The sequence below is a fragment of the Pinus tabuliformis genome, chromosome 9, assembly GCF_031772625.1.
Source record: "Pinus tabuliformis cultivar Carrire ecotype Pingquan chromosome 9, CPIR1, whole genome shotgun sequence".
NCBI lineage: Eukaryota > Viridiplantae > Streptophyta > Pinopsida > Pinales > Pinaceae > Pinus > Pinus tabuliformis.
The window spans coordinates 12,222,292-12,241,099 of record NC_142307.1 but is presented as its reverse complement, the minus strand read 5'-3'; positions in this window follow the sequence as shown (position 1 = coordinate 12,241,099).

The following is an 18,808-nucleotide window of genomic DNA, read 5'->3' as shown; positions in this document are numbered from 1 at the left end:
AGGGTAACACGATTAGTAGATAAGCTCACCCTTCGAATGCCTCTTGTCATGTTGGTCCTTCGACCCTTTTCTGTTCTGCTGCACCCTACTACTACCTCTGTTTCCTCCAGCTTTTTCAACCACTCTTCCACTTTCCTTGTTCTTTGTTTTTGCATCTTCCCGATGCCCCTGACCATCGGTTTCCTCTTTTTGCTGGCTCTTTGGCTTCCTCCTCGGTCGCTATAGTTTCCTCTACCTTGCTTAATCCTTCAACTTCCCTCCTTGGTCGTTGTAGCTTCCTATGCCTATTCAAATCAGCCAATGCTTCACAGACATGTTAATACAGAAGAAAAAGGAAAACTTACAAAGGAAATGATGTTTATTAAACCATATTAGAGAGAGGTCCCTTTTTTTTCTTTAATAACGTTCATATGCAGGGCTTTATTGTTAACAGAGAGACTGTACCAATTAGGAGGCCCCACCTGCCACATCACCATCACAATCGCAATCACCATCATTTAGGCCTGCTAAACTATTAGAATCGTTATTTATGCATATTGACCTTCAAACCCCGTGCAATACAATTATTTGAAAAACAGAGGAATATATGGAAAAATCGACCGAAACGCTTAAGGGCGAACTTCAAAATCATTACACCTGCATCTATAACTGCATCGAGTCCGCTATGTAATCACAATCAGTAGTCACGACTTCTGGAGGTCTTTTATAAGTCAAGCTCGAGACATCATCGATGGCCGGTGGCCAATTCTTCTACGGATGCGATATAGCATTGAGCCAAACTATAATGTTGCATCAGGTCTGCAACATATATCGCAATCGGCGCTTTCAAGGGTGACACCCCTTTGTATATTGTGATATGTGAGTTCCGATGGGCGGATGCGATATAATATTAAACCATTGCATAATGTTGCAGCGGGTCCGCAACATATCGCAGTTATATATATATATATATATATATATATATATATATATATATATATATATATATATATGTATATATATATGTATGTATATATATATGTATATATATATAGTATGTATATATATATATATATATATATATATATATATGTATGTATATATATATATATATATATATATATATATATATATATGTATATATATATATATATATATATATATATATATATATTATATATATATTATATATATATATATATATATATATATATATATGTATGTATATATATATATATGTATATATATATATATATGTATGTATATATGTATATATATATGTATATATATATAATATATATATATATATATATATATGTATATATATATATATATATATATATATATTGCAAATTTGCATGTTTTAACGTGGCAAGACTTAAAGCCCAAATATATGAAATACACTTAAAAACCATGCTTCAACACACTTACTATACTTCACTTGTTTATACACCCAGACATATATGTCTCGTCGGATTCGCACATATATATCGTTTTCAAGGGTTTCTGGTAGTGGCTCATTGTAGAACCCACCGATTATGATATCGCCGATATATACATATACTTCGCCTCTATGCTCCGATATATGTATATTTGCTGCCTCCGATAGTGTATTCCGATATATACACTATTTTCACCTCTGATAGTGTATATTGCATATATGTATATGTTTTCTGCCTCCGATAGTGTATATTGCATATATATATGTTTTCCGCCTCCTATAACTCTTTCGCATATATATATGTATTCTGCTTTTTTGCATCAATGACATATATTACCCCCAATAGTTCTTGTTTGGCATCCATTTCTCTCGATAGTCCGTCTTTGGCATACATTACTCCCTATATGGCTCCTTGGCATATATTACTCCCGATATGGCTCTGGTAACTCTGATAACTCCGATAACTTTGTTTTGCTCCTTTGATAGCTCTATGATAGCTCTGTTTTTCTCCTCTAATAGCTCTGCTTTGCTTCTCCGATATGCTAACTCCTCTCGATTCTTCTTGGGCATGTATTACATGCGATGCTCCTCCGATACGGCTCATATTGCTCCAATGTCTTCCTTTTGCTTTGCAATGTATTTCAATGACCTCTTCTGATACCTTCATACCTTGATGGCTTTTGCCTTTTCCGATATGCCTCTCTTTCTCTAATATTCTGCAATACTCTTAAGCATAAGTGATAGCTTTGATATGCCTCCTTTGTTAACTCCTTCGTTAACAGACTCTTGCTTATGGCTTGGCTATCTTGATGGCCTTGCTCATGTCTCTTCATGGATCTACTTTGCTTCCTCTTCATGGATCATCTAGTATCTAGAATATTGCCATATTGACATCAATGACAACTTAGGTCAATAGTAGCATCTCTAGACAATCCTAGAGAAAGATTGAGCAAATCCAGAAGCGTTTTATAACGTATAACCTCAAAATTAAAAGCAACACACCCTATCCTATTCTCCTTACAGAAGTGGGTCTTCCCCTATCCAGAGCCGAGCTATGACTAGACTTTTGTTGTACAAGCACAAACTCAATAACATAAGAGACCATAGACTTCCTAAACTAGCTTTAAATTCCAGCCAAAACCACCTAAGGCTCAAGCAAGGTTGGTTGATCCAGGTCCGAGTGTGAAGAAGGACCCTTCCAAGACCTTTTACTTTCATGATGTGTTAAAATTGATTTTTAAAAGAACATTAAAGATTACATTTGCATGCGGAAAAGAAGAGGAACATAACAATCATCAACACATGAAAACATAAGCATTGATAACAGAGTTCGTCCAGGAGGGACTACGTCTCTGGGCCCCCGTGTCAAGATGGTGTAGGCTGCTGCATTAAGTGTTGTCAATAATGGTGATGTACACAGAGATGATGTCTCGATCATACAAGGAAAAATGCCCTCGCACAGGAGTGGCTCTAAGTGATATTCCACTACAGGAATTCTCAATCAAAAGACTCCTATCATTATGACATAAAAACATGTATGGTGGGCATCCCGCCAACATGGCACAAAAGGGATCTCAATGCAAAACACATGCATGACGACAACAAGAGTATCCCAGCAACATACAACAAGGGATCTCAAAGCATAACATAAAGAGTTATGAAAACTAGTACATCACATAAAATATTCCGCATAACATGAAGCAAGGAATCATGACAACATGTAATAAACAAGATCTTGCATCAACATCAATCAAGGATCTGTGCAACATAATGCAGAAAGAAGAAGTACATGAACACATCATATACCTCACAACCAAGGCCCATCTGAAGAAGTGGATGCCACACTGCTGAAGCTGCTTAGACCATCGATCTCAAGGCATCGATCACATGAAGATGGATACTCACACAAGAATGTGGACATCTGTGCTGGCACTTAGAAAATTGGTTAGAAGAAGAAATGAGAGAATAAGAAATCTGAAGAAACCATCAGATTTCTAGCATTGAGTAGTGCTGAATCGACTGTCCAAAATCCGAATTCTGAGAAGTTGAGAATTTTGGGTTCAAGGAATATTTTAGATTCCCACAGGATCCCTCAAAGATTTTGCACCATGGATGGACTGCAAATCTATAACTCATATGGTGAATCTGATCTTGCCATTACGATCCCTGCAGAAAACCATGAAAAACGGGTATAAACTTGACTATATTCTGAAATGTCAAAATTTTACCTCCTTGGGAAAATTTCATGGCTCATGGTTCCCCTCTCTGTTTTTGTTGAAATCATGATTCCACGTGCATTGGGAAATGACTGGAAAATTCAGACCTCTGATGAAGAAACGAACAACACCATTGCGTTCATGGAGACGAGAGGTGTAAAAACCACATAAAATTTGTCCATTTCTAACAAAGTGAGAATTTTGCCCTCGTGCAAAATTCATGGTTCTTGCATTAAATATTAATTAATCTACCTTCTGCCTCAAAATCCATGCCTACAGTCTCTCTCCTCCTTGAACTGTGTGCAGAGGTAAAAATACTGAGTTTAAATAAAAACTTATCGGTGGATTTACCAATGTAAAGTGGTTGGCGCATTGGTTAAAAGAGGCAATATGGTTGAGGAGAGGTCGGGGGATCAAATCCTGCCTTCTCCATATATAAACTTTTATAACCACAAATGATGTATTAACGTGGGTCGGGTCCGCATTGGGCGACCCACCCCTAAAACCCCACATTAACATTATCAGCGCACTAATATGTGTCAGCACAAAATATCGACGATCGCTATGGTGGTTGGCCGATATAATATCGGTGATAAAATCGGCGATCGATGCTTCCAATCGTCGTTCATACAATATGGTTATCGCATAAATCGGTGTGATGACTAGTGGTTACACCAATATATATATATATATATATATATATATATATATATATATATATATATATAGATATGTATAGATATGTATATATATGTATATATATATATATATATATGTATACATATGTATATATATGTATATATAATATATATATAGATATATATATATATATATATATATAAATATATATATATATATATATATATATATATATATATATATATATATCGGCGATCGACAGTTACGGAGGTATCAACGCCTTTATCGGAGGTTCTGTAAGGGTCGGGGCGATAGGGTGTGGGCTGGGTCCACCACCGGTGGCCCATGCCCGCCCCGATATATGGTTATGACATATATATATGCGATGATTGTGGAGGAGGGTTCGGCAGGGGGGTTATTGCTGCCAAAGCAAAACTATATATATGTTTTGTTTTTTAATGTGATTGCAATAAGGTTGGCGGCGGTTATGGACGTCGGCCTTAATATATATATGTGATGGTTTTAAAAGGGTGATTAGATTTTTTCAAAGGGTTCGGCGAGGGTTATGGCTGTCGATCCCTAACATATATGCGATTTGTTTTTATATAGTTATTAATAACTATATATTAAAACAAATTTTGTTATGTGGTTATTTAATAACCAATGTAAAAATGATTTTTGTCCCTTATGCAGGTTTAGGAGACCAAATGAAAGAATGACAAGTGTCAATGGCTGATGGCTGATGGCTGCCACGTGGGTCCCACATGCTTATGGGGATGCCATGTGGCACACTGTGGGCCCCTCTTTTCCCCTGTCATATCAAACTTTAAAGAGCTCTATCTTTCACATACGAGCTCGGTTTGACTAGCCATTCGCACCTCCACGATCATGACAACGAGATACTTAACATAATCCTATTTTGAGCAGAATCCAAACACTTTGATTTTTGAGCCATCTTTGTCCTGTGTGTCTCTCTGGAGCCACATGGATCAATCCTCCCTATTGAGGAGCTTTTGGTCCTCCAAAAGCATGAAAAATAATCTGCAACTTTCTCTGTACCCTGTCTACATCACAAGTGTCCTGAAAAGGTCTCGCTTCCATCTCCTTCACCTTTGTTCTTCAAATCCTTAAGCAACGAGCCGATACCTGCTACCTCTGCAACCTGTAGTACATTTTTTTTCAAATTACATGCTTTGAATTACATGACCAACTAAATACCCAAACATCCCATATTTTCCACGAGTTTATAACTCATACTCGGTGGTCAAGTTTACAACAAGATGGATGCAATACTCCAGCTATGACAATAAGGCCAACCTATCATTGTTGCTTCAAAAAGTGATGGAAAGCACCTCATCACTGCAACACATGATTTATATACATAAGGCAAAACATTATTGTTTTGACAAGTGATGGAAACATAACATCACTTTCAAAGTTTTAACATGCAACTCAAAACACGACACAAAACATGACTAGACATCATTGTTGCTGACCAAGTGATGGAAAACACATCATCACTTTTACACTTTAAAATGCAACAAATGATTTACAAAAGAATGACCATGAAATGACAACAAGTAAAAAAACCATTTGTCATTTATCAATGTGAATGGGTCACCTCCTTGAGGTGGTTTTGCTTATCGAACAACTGCTCTTCCTGGTTCACGCATTGACGCTTTGTCTTTAAGGTGCTTCTCTAGATGGAGCTTCCAGCAAGTGGCTCTTTGATGGCCATTTCTGTCGCAATGACTACAGTAGGCTATCTTCCTCCATATCTACTTAACCTATTTCTTTTCATGCTATTGAGAGGGTATTTCACACCTCATGACTGCTACCATTCTTTTCCAACACTTGGAAAAGGTATGGTTAGGTAAACCACAAAAAGTACATGTTTTTTGATGCCTTGATCTTCATTCATTATTAATAATATAATCATAATCAAAATGAAAATTCAAAGATCAAAAATGGTTATACCTTCCTTTGTTGTTTCTGATGTCAGTATGGAGATGAGATCTTGCCTCATCTCTTTCCCTGTAATGGAAACTGTCGTGGGATGATGGGGATGTTTTCCCATCATTCTCTTTCCTCCACGATGTCTTGGATGAATCTGACAGCTTTGAGCACTCTCCTTTAGTGTATCTCGAGCTTGAAAATCGATGTTCATGCACAACCTCCAAAGGTTGAGTGAAGCCTTGGTTATTAGCACCAAGTTCTTCTTTCTCCTCATGCCTCATCCTTGTAAGGAGCCTTTTGTTTGTCCCTGTAATTGGGATCTAAAAATATCCAACAGAAATCATACTATGAGAAGATGAAATCGAAAGAAAATCAACATATTTTACCTTCTCTTTCGATTTGGAAAGAACTGATAAGGGTTGCTCATCATCCGTCGTTGGTGGTTCGCTAACTGTCTCAGTGCATTCCCCAACTTCTTTCCTAACATACCCAAGTCCTGCCTGACAGGGTAATTCCTATACTTTGATGGGGTTGACAATGCCTTGGCCACTAACACCTAAGAATTTTCCTTCATACCCCATTCTCTTAAGCAGTTTGGAGCCAATTCCTGTGGTATGATTTTCGAAAATAGCAAAATCATTATCAGGAAACATACATGAAGATGGAGAACTACATTTTACCTCGCATGGGTCATGCTGCAACTTTTCCAAGTCCTCGTCCTTTGCTTGCAGCTATCGTAGCAAAAAAAAAATTCCTCTTTCTCTTCCTGTAGGTGCATCTTCAATTCATCATTCTCTATTTCAATATTCTGGTTGTTTTGCTTCAGTTATTCCATGGCCTTTTTTGTGGCTTGCAACATAAGCTGCAACCTCTCCTTTTCCTCTGTCTCTTTCTGTAGAGTTTCATACATAAGTTCCACTCTCTTGGAAATGTCACGCATGGTCTCATACATTGCTCTTTCATCCTCTGTCATTGTTCACACTGCAATTCACATCAATGCAAAGCCCACTCCGATACCACTTGATCCAGGTCCGGGTGTGAAGAAGGACCCTTCCAAGACCTTTTACTTTCATGATGTGTTAAAATTTATTTTTAAAAGAACATTAACGAATACATCTACATGCGAAAAAGAAGAGAAACATAACAATCATCAACACATGAAAACATAAGCATTCATAACGGAGTTTGTCTAGGAGGGACTACGTCTCCAAACCTCGGTGTCAAGATGGTGTAGGCCACTGCATTAAGTGTTGTCAATAATGGTGATGTACATAGAGATGATGTCTCGATCTTACAAGGAAAAATTCCCTCACGCAGGAGTGGATCTAAGAGATATTCCACTACAGTAATTCTCAATCAAAAGACTCCTATCAGTATGACACAAAAAATGCATGGTGAGCATCCCACCAACATGGAACAAAAGGGATCTAAATGAAAAACACATGCATGAAAACAACAAGGGTATCCCAGCAACATACAACCAGGGATCTCAAAGCATAACATAAAGAGTTATGACAACCAGTACATCACATAAAAGATTCCGAATAACATGAAGCAAGGAATCATGACAACATGTAATAAACAAGATCCTGCATCAACATCAATCAAGGATCTGTGCAACATAATGCAGAAAGAAGAAGTACATGAACACATCATATACCTCACAACCAAGGGCCATCTGAAGAAGTGGATGTCACACTGCTGAAGCTACTCAGACCATCGATCTCAAGGCATCGATTGCATGAAGATGGCTACTTGCACAAGAATGTGGACATCTATTTTGGCACTTAGAAATTGTCTAGAAGAAGAAATGAGAGAATAAGAAATATGAAGACACCATTAGATTTGTGGGGTCAAGTAGTGCTGAATCGACTGTCCAAAATCCAAATTTTGAGAAGTTGAGAATTTTAGGCTCAAGGAATCTTTTATATTCCCACGGGATGCCTCAAAGATTCTGCTCCATGGATGGATTGCAAATATGCAACTCAGATGGTGAGTCTGATCTCGTCATTGTGATCCCTGCAAAAAACCATGAAAAACAGGTATAAACTTGACTATATTTTGAAATGTCAAAATTTTACCTCCCTAGGAAAATTTCATGGCTCATGGTTCCGCTCCCTGTTTTTGCTGAAATCATGGTTCCACGTGCATTTTTGAAATGAATGGAAAATGCAGACCTTTGATGAAGAAACAAACAGCACCATTGCATTTGTGGCAATGAGAGGTGTAAAAACCATATAAAATTTGTTAATTTCTGACAAAGAGAAATTTTCCCTCCTGCAAAATTCATGGTTCCTGCATTAAAATATTAATTAATCTACCTTCTACCTTGAAATTTGTGCTTGCAGTCTCTCTCCTCCTTGAACTTTGTGTAGAGGTAAAAATACTGAGTTTAAATAAAAACTTATCGGCTGATTTACCAATGTAAAGTGCTTGGCGCATTGGTTAAAAGAGGCAATATGGTTGAGGAGAGGTCGAGGGATCAAATGCCACCTTCTCCATATATAAACTTTTATAAGCACAAATGATGTATTAATGGGGGTTGTGTCCACATTGGGCGGCCCGCCCCTAAAACCCCGTATTAACACTATCGGCGCACTAATGTGTCGGCGCAAAATATTGGCAATCGCTATGGTGGTTGGCCAATATAATATCGGTGATAAAATCGGCGATCGGTGCTTCCAATCGGTGATCATACAATATGGTTATCGCATAAATCGGCACGATGACTGGTGGTTGCACCAATATATATATATATATATATATATATATATGTGTGTGTGTGTGTGTGTGTGTGTGTGTGTGTGTGTGTATATATATATATATATATATATATATATATATATATATATATATATATATATATATATATATATATATATATATATATATATATCGGCGATCGGCAGTTCCGGAGGTATCAGCACCTTTATCAGAGGTTCTGTAAGGGTCGGGGAGATAGGGTGTGGGCTAGGTCCACCGCCGGTAGCCCGTGCCCACCCCGATATATGATTATGACATATACATATGTGGTGATTGTGGAGGAGGGTTCGACAGGGGGGTTATTGCTGCTGAACAAAAAATATATATATGTTTTGTTTTTTAATGCGATTGCGATAAGGCCGAAGGGGGTTATGGTCGTCGGCCTTAATATATATATTGGATGGTTTTAAAAGGGTGATTAGATTTGTTCAAAGGGTTTGGCAGGGGTTATGGCCGCCAATCCCTAACATATATGCGATTTGTTTTTATATAGTTATTAATAACTATATATTAAAACAAATTTTGTTATGTGGTTATTTAATAACCAATGTAAAAAATGATTTTTGTCCCTTATGCAAGTTTAGGAGACCAAATGAAAGAATTCCAAGTGTCAATGGCTGATGGCTGCCACGTGGGTCGCACATGCTTATGGGGATGCCATGTGGCACACTATGGGCCCCTCTTTTCCCCTATCATATCAAACTTTGAAGAGCTCTATCTTTCGCATATGAGCTTGGTTTAATGAGCCATTCGCACCAGCGATCACAACGACGAGATACTTAACATGACCCTGTTTTGAGCATAATCCAAACTCTTTGATTTTTGAGCCATCTTTGTCCTGTGTGTCTCTCTAGAGCCACCTGGATCACTGGTATAAAGACACTAGGGCCTCATTAAACCATTAGGAGATCGACGAGAATGTTGCATTGCAAAACATTAATAACATTAAAAATTTTGTTACTTCTAAGTTCAAAGAAAAAATGTGGTGTGAAAAAGATTTAGCAGCTAAAAGAAAATTAAAATATTATAAGGAGGTCACCAACCTCACCCTAGAAGATCAAAAGTATCTCTTTGTTTTAGCTAGCTCAAAGAAGAAAATTAATATAGCCAAGATTAGAACGAACTCTCATGAGCTCCATAGTGAAACGAGTTGTTGGGCACTTCCTAAAACACCATGGATGGAAAGGTTCTACCATCTCTGTGAGAATAGGAACATCGAGGATGAAAATCACTTATTCTTAGAGTGCCCCACGTACAACCACATTAGATCTCACTTTAAAAATCTATGTTGCAATACTGACCTTCCTAACCTTTTACGATGTCAAAATTATCGTGAGCTCAGAAGGCTTCTCTCCAAGATTTTTGAGCATAGTAATAAAATCTTAAATCAAACTAAATAATTCGTTTCTTTAGGTCCAATAGAAAAAAGTTTGGTCTCAGTGGACGTTAATCATCATCATCATCATCATCATCATTTTAATAAATTTAAATATGGTTATGAAATAACTATTTTAATGTGATATGTATTAAAAGTTAATAATATCCATGGTAAAATGGGTAAATATTAGAATCTTGTTATATTGTAAATATTATTTTTTATGTGCTTATTCAATAGATTTAAATATTAAAAGTATTTTTAATTTTATTAATATCAACAAAATTACAATATAAAAAAATTTGAAGTTAAAAAATATTTATATTGTCTAACATCTAACATCTAAGACCTACCTATATACCCTATACTGGGTTGTAGAGTGTCTCTCGGCCCAATGCATTTTAATTTATATGTACTAGCATATGGAAACATAGTAAGTCGGTAGCGCATATGGAAGAAAAGCATAGATTGAAGAAAACGTGATATGTTAGGTGACCTAACTATATAAATCTTAATGTTAAATGTAATTCAATCAAACAATCTACTCAAAACAAAGGCATGTTCAACTTCCTTCCCAAGTGCTCAATAGAAGAACTTACTTTCATTAAAAATTGCATCCTAGACTAGACCTTTGTCTTTCATTGCCTCATCCACACTGAACCCTTCACCCTCATATGGTAATGGTTCCAGATCAATTTTTTGTGCAAGTATTCTCCAATAGTGTTTCCATTTATACACATCTCCATTAGCATAATCAAAGGCCTAGTTATTTTGATAAGGATTTGTGGCAGCTCAAATTTCTTGTTCTATAATCAATTTTGCATCGAATGCATCCATAAATTATTCCCACGAAATATTGTTCCCTGAATACTTGAAAGACAACCCCTCATGCTTGCAAATGGCAGTGTAAACACACAGTGTTCCTAAAACATTCATCAAGCTCCAAGGAGAGAAGTCAAATATCTGTGAAGCCAAATATGCATGTCAGATGGTGAATGGACCAAGTTAATCCTTCATTATTCTTTGCAGCCTCAATTACAATATCCTTGAGAGTGTAGTAAAAATTGGGCACGAGTAGCATAGGAAGCTCTTCACAAGGCGGCATGGTCTTCCTTTCTTGTGTTTCTGACCTTCAAGCAAATCTTCTAAACCAAGTTTATTCTTTTTATTACCATATCCAGAAATTGCTAGTAGACCTTGCCTTAACTTTTTGAGTTTCAATTCAAAACCCAACCTTGCTTTTTTGAGTTTTAGTTCAAAACCCAATATTCTCACCAGTAGCTTGTGAAAGGTGAAAGTTACAAGCCAAAGAGTTGAAATGGAGTTAAATGGTAATACCAAACAATACCAAATATTTAGCATTGTGAATTTAAGAAATTTGATTAATATTTCCCCAAAAGTAAATGTTAATGCTTAAGATGTTGGAAACGTGTCAAATAAATAGTAATTCTGAAATTGTAATGACCATTGACCATGAAATTTGTTACAAGTTTGCATTCATATTTATGCATCATCCCATTCAACACATGAAAATTCAAAAGTGTATTGAGAATTACCCTTTGCAAAAGAAATAAATATGAGACTTGGGAAAGAAATATCATGAAATGCTTGACCAAATAGGTGTCCAAAATGAAGCTTGTTGTTAAACTTATGAATTCTTCAAAAATGAAAATAATTATCAGATTTTTACCCAAATGAATTTTTACCATAATTCAAGCTCACTTTTGTGTTTAGCAAGTTAGTGTTAAGCGATTAGACCATTAACCCTTCATATTGCCATATTAGGGGCCTCGTCAGCTCAGAAATATATTGAAAAAACAGAAGTATGCAGTGAACTAGATTCACACATGTATATGTTGTGAAGGTAACAAAACAATTTTCAATGTTAAGACTTTGTGTATTAATGTTTTAAGATAAATAAATCCATGATTGATAACCCAAATGTTTAGTCACCAGACAAAAGAAATGACTAGTCAATTATATTACTTCTGTGAGAGTATTTACCATGGTTTTTTAAATTATTTGTGCACAATATACCTTTGATAGTGCCCTTTATTGGGTGAAAAATCATGAGAGCAGTGAAAATGTCGTCAGCCATGTATCTCAATTATGTTTTTGAGAAAACCCACAATGTTTACACCATTTAACTTAAGGAAAAACTCTGTTGTTCCCAAAAGTAACTCAGAATAAAATTGCAAATTTCCCTAGCCAACAAAGTTTTAGATTAGGTTCGCCATTACAACATGAGTGAATTATTGGCTTGAAAGAAGTAATTTATGATCCACCATTAAAATTTTAAGAGAAAAATGCAGCTTACAAAAAATATAAAGAGCATTAAACCAGAGCGACCCATTTGGTTTCTATGTTGACTACAGGTTTTATTATCCATTAAGCAACTATAGTCCTTGATGATGTAGTGAAAAACAGAGAGGTGCATGATCTTTGATACAAGAAAGACTTTAATTGAGGTCTTATCTAAGAAAGGCCACATGTTGGAAGCATTAAAGCTTTTGCATTCAATGCTAAAAGATGATTTCTTATTTTTTTATTTAAAGCATCAAGTGCATGAAGCATGTATGCTCATTAGCTTATTCACATAAAATAAAAACTGGTACAACATGTTGTGTTATTATATCTATACCATATTAATCGGTGGCACTAATTCTTAATTCTCAGCCCCGAACTCCAATTTCTGTGTGTAAAGGCTCTTCAATACAAGAAAATGAATGGTCTTCCTTTTTCCTTTTGCATAAAGATTGTTGTATTAATGGAACTTATTTATCGGTCTTCCTTTCCTGTTATTTATCGGCATAGGATTGTGGCTAACAATCCGGAGTCTGGTCACAATCATCAACATAGGATTCACGTGACCAAAAGGGCCAAGGAAACCTTTTTATATTTGTCTCTGGTACCACGAAAGTAATACAGTGGTGACAGAGTCCATTTTCAGTTGTCGTGTCAATTCTTTATATCAATTCTTTAAATCTGCAACACTTATTCTCTACTAACTTTCATTAATGATAAAAGCAATTACATTGGAAGATTCTTGGACCTCGTATTAGACTTAGTATTCCCTTATTACTGATACAATATCCATGGAACATAACCAAAATATCCGAGAGAGGAAAAGCTACATATTAAAAAAAGAAAAAGCCAGAATTAAATTGTCGCGGACTATATAAGGTAGATCAAAACTTTCATGAATATGATACATCTGTAATTTTCCTAAAATTTTATTCAAAAAATCTCAGACTTGCATCTTCTGTAATATAAATAGATGAAAATAATGGCAATTTAACATTAAGATTGATAAAATTACTGATGAAAATAGACAAAGTTTTATGCATCATTTTAGCAGTATAGTAATGAAGTAGGAAAGGAAAAATCAAGACTTTGTGAAGTTGCTAAACAAAATCCTTTAATATGCCACGAAAGATCATTGTTGTGTCCATTGAGTGCCCGTTTGTGCTTAAGAGAACCGGTAATCCCACTAATTTTAAAGGATGTATGAAGTAAAATATTTTGACAAAAATATATTTAATCTTGCTTCTATTTAGCGTTCACAGAAAATAAAATCTCGTATAGAACGCTCTGTGAAGCAGTTGCTTTATAGGTAGATTAATAGAAGTAGGTAGACCTAACACTCCTAAGATTGCATCCACAACATAATGAATTAGCACATTCCCATTAAAGTGAGCATGACAAACTTTTTCATGAGGAATCTTAATTCCTCCAGTAATCAAGGGTAATCTAGGTTCCAATCTATACAAATCCAAACCGTGTCCAACTTTAAAGGGTAGCATTGGGGCACGCCTGGCTGTATCACTTTCATTTTCAATCTCAACTATGGTAGCGGTAGCTTTTTATACTGTGCTTCTAAATATGTGTCCTCTAAGCAAATTTTGGTCTTTGATAAGTACATGGATGTTGAATTTATTGTAGCAAAGTTGATGGGTTGTGATGACCCTTAAGTTAAGGGAAGCATTGTATGTACACTTGGGAAATACCACTATAGAGAATGCATTAGCTGTACTTGTTGCTTATAGAACCTAAATCGTGCAATAGACTTCCAATGTCTACTAAGAACTTCCCGAAGGAAACATAGTGAGTCCATAGAAGAATACCTTGACCTTTTTATTACAGCTCCCATAGAAGAAACGAGGGTTGAAATTCACAGTACTCTTAAATCCATTTCTGAAGCTCCACATGCAGCTATAAACTTTCCTAAAAAACAAAATATACAACCATCAAAAGGTGCAGTGTTGATATACATAATGCTAATTTGATAGATAATATGATATAGGAGTGAGGAAGGGAAACAAATCTTAATTCTCAACCAAAGGATATTCTTATACTCTCATCAACAGTACCTTAGTATGCGGAAGGGCTTCACAACTACATGCTAGTTGTAGTAAGTAGAACAGAATGTCAATGTGAAGATTTAGATGGTAAGAATGAGGATAACAATACATTGGAGATGAAAGCATATGTTCCAGATATGCATCCATTTTTCCCCCAAGATAGAAACATAGAGGATAAATGTTGTATTCTTTCCATTGTTGAATATTAGATGATACTGCACAAGAATAAGGGGTTAGGAGAACATATAAAAAAATTTCCTTGAGAAAAGTTTATATACAATTAGTCCTAATAAATTATCTGAATCAAAATGCAAACTCATCTTAATACTCATCCTACACTCAAGAAGAACCGACCAATGGTTGCAAAAAAACATTCTTGACTGAATCCCTGGATGTAGGAAATACACCACTTGAAGCCTTTCTTGAAAAGCCAGAGAAATTTCTTCATAGATCAACCACAATTTCAAGCTTGAATTTACCATGAACAGTAACACATAAAAGGGATAAATGAACACAAAACATGTTTTTTAATTAACTATCAAACCCCGATCTCTTGCATGGACTCCAAATTAAGCTTTTCTACTAAAATAGCAGAACTATTTAAATTTCTCGACATATGGAAAACCTTTATTTTTACCCACGGAACCAAAAGGAAATAAAATGTTAGTTCATAACTTTCTCGAGTTCGAATTCTAAATTAAATAGCACACATCTTTCGGAGTGATATCCCTTGAATCTCGTCCATTCATAATGAACGGTTACGATCAATTTGAAACTCAATGGATTAAACCACAGTTCATAAAATGTCGCATCCAAAATCTGGATTAAACTCTGTGCATTTTTTGACGTGATTACCATTCGATCTGAGCTTTTCAAGCGAACAGTCATGATTAACTGAGTTATTGCGTCCATTTTTGGAATTAACCTCTGTGCTTATTGGCATGCGATGACTGTAAATCTATTGGATCTATCGATCGGACAATCCTGATCTTCTTCCAGGTTTCTTCACGAATTTATCAATCAACTCGATCTTATAATGTTTCAGGTCTGTTTCTTGTGTTAAGGTGTGTGCCAATTCTTTATATCAATTCTTTAAATTTGAAACACTTATCCTCTGAAAATATAATGCAGAAGTGTTCCACACGATCAGTAGTACCGAGAAAGGGCGAGGTCAACCTGCTGCGAGTTTTATCATTTTTAACTTAATTTAATACCAGTAGAATTAATCAGATGGATCAAACTATTTTAATCGTCTAACACCTAAATCAAGGGCACAACAATGTACATGTAACATAAGAGGAGAGTTGTTTTCAGAGGGGAATGCCTTACGGCGTAAAAATGGACCTTAATTTATAACTACTATTTATATGCTATACATTTGATGTGATATGTATATTATGATTTTCTTTTATATAAAATGTTTTTATTAATATTTATTAATAGAAAGAAAATTACAATATAAAAAAATTAAATTTAATAAATTTTATTATCTAGCCAATAACATATAACATCTAATACCTACACATCTCCCTATATTGGGTTCTTGAGGTTTTGTTGTAGCGACTACAACAACACCCAAAATTTTGGGCATATTCAAAATTTTGACCCCCCTGTTGCATAAAATATTGTCACCATGACATTCTGCAATCGGTGTGAGTCTATCACCACTCATACTCTCCTCCTTTGCAAGTCTTAAACCTCAGTTCTTCATGTCAAGCCTTGAAAAATAAGAGAAAGCCCTTAAAAGTCTCTAAAACTCTGGTTCCACACTTTCTCTTAGCATTACCTATGGTCCCGCACCTACTGGTCATGTCCCCTGCGTACCTGACCACTCTGTCTCTGTGTAGTGGGTGCGGACCCCTGTAAAAGTAAAAAAAGGTGCAAGTACATTCTTAAAAACTCACTTTGAGTCATTTCTGGAAGCTTCTAGAAGGAATCTTGAGGTGGCATGTTCGCTCCTTTAAGGTTCATGCATCCCATACCTTAAGGAGCTAACCCCTTGATGTGAGGATCTTATCCCTTTGAAGGAGGACTCTATCCCTTCATAGGTGGACCTGTAACCTCCTTCCTTTGCACTATAAAATGAATCATTGGGTTGGTTATTGAGGAGGTTGAAAGCTGAATATTTTTGAGGTGAAATGTTGTTGGAATTTAGTCTTCCTAATTGAGCTTGAGAGGAGAGATTACATATCTTTTTTTATCTAATTGGGAAGATTATGAGGCTTGTCAAAGTAGAGGAGATTCCTGATTGGACCCTGGGAGGAGCTTGTACAACATCAAGGCACCAAATGTTGTAAAGTTCTTCTATTTTCAAAGTTAATACAATCAAGTTTATTTTTCTCAATAAGTTGTGTTTTATGGTTTATTTCATGGATTCCTTGATCACCATGATGAATATGATTTATTATATTAGCTATGAAGGTGTTATTTGATGTGTGCTTGTTTGTGATTGTAGGTTCTCAAAAGGAAACTCATTCAGACGGTCGAAGCATGGCTGCCACAAACTAGCGTTGGACTTAAGGTAGGGTCTAAAACATCTCTTAGTTTTTATTAATAAATCACAATATATTTAGATAAAGGCAGATTTTCTTTTCCTGCTTGTCGCTAGATATCTGTTGATACTAGGGAGATCGGTCTTGTCTGTAAGAACGATTTATCCAGCCGATAAATTGGCGACCATATTGGGGACTGGAATTTGTTTTTGCTTTTCCTTTTTCTTTGACTTGAGAAACTTTTTCTTGTTTCTGGTTTTTGCTTGATGTGTGTGGGATTGGGTAGTTTTCAGGATCTGGAATATATTTTGTTTTTTCCAAAATTTTGAAGAGGACCGCACTTTCTTTTAGAAGACAGTGCGGACATCCCCGCACTGTTCCTTTAGTGCACAGAGCGGTACCGCATCTGGTTCTACTGGAAGCCTACAGACCCTGTCAAAATTTTTGAAAAACCTAAATTGTTTTCGTCGAGTTAAGTTTAGTTTTTTATTTTCAACTTTTAGTGTCTACCCAAATCTGCATGTGTTTCGTCAAGAATATCTTGTGACTGAGTTCCATTGGCATTTTGGTTTTAGGTGATTTTCTAGAAGTTTTGCGTGTCTAGATTGATTTTCGCTTGGTCTTTGTAGTGACTCAGAGATTAGAAGCCTAAGAAACCTTAGATTACCCTGGTCTTCTTGGTGAGTCTGACTGATTTTTAAAATCTACTCTGGCTGAGTAATAGATTTCGTCTTCTCTTTGCAAAGCTTTGAACAAACTTGCTTGAAAGTTTTGAATTTCATTTTTATAAAAAAATACATAGCTGGGTGTTTTTTTTATTAATTTGTTATTCGGAATGAATTAATCCTTAGTTTGCTGAATAACTAAGTAAAACGTCCTCAAAATATTTGAAGCTTTCATTTCCATTAGGTTTTTAGAAATTTTTAGATCTCAAGATTGATTTTTATAGTTTTGAGTGTTTTCTAGAAATTGTAAAATCTCTTTTGAAAGAAATTGTTTTCTGTAGTATTTTAGTGTTGAAAAAGAAAGGGATTTTTCATGAGCATAATTAGTAGTCTCATTTTGAGTTTATTAAAAAAGACAAAAAGATTTTCTTTTCATTTACATGTTGAAAGAAAGATTTGTTTTTCAAAGAATTGCATTCTCAACTCTTTCCTTTAGCTAGAGATTCATTGAAGAAAAAGAATTGTTTATCACCTTAGGTGCATTTTTAGTGTTTTTGGAGTCGAGTCTTCACACCATAAAGTTTCATCTCCATTCCTATTGAATTAAGAAACAACCCATAAAAATAACGCTTAAATTAAAATTGATCTAGCAATCTTTTTATTTCTAGGGCTCTTATCACCAATATAGCTTAGGCTAGTATCTTGGAGTAGGGAGTAATTAACTCTCCAAGATAGTTAAAACAAACAAGTAGCTATATCTTGTGGTAGGAAAAATTCCAATTGTTGCATGTATGCTCTAGGAAGCTCCTCTTAAAGGAGTCAAGCACGAGATCATATCTGAACCAGTGAGGTAATCAATCCTTCCTCATTGGGAACGATAGCAGATATACACATATTAAAAATGGTAAACCTCAGATTGAC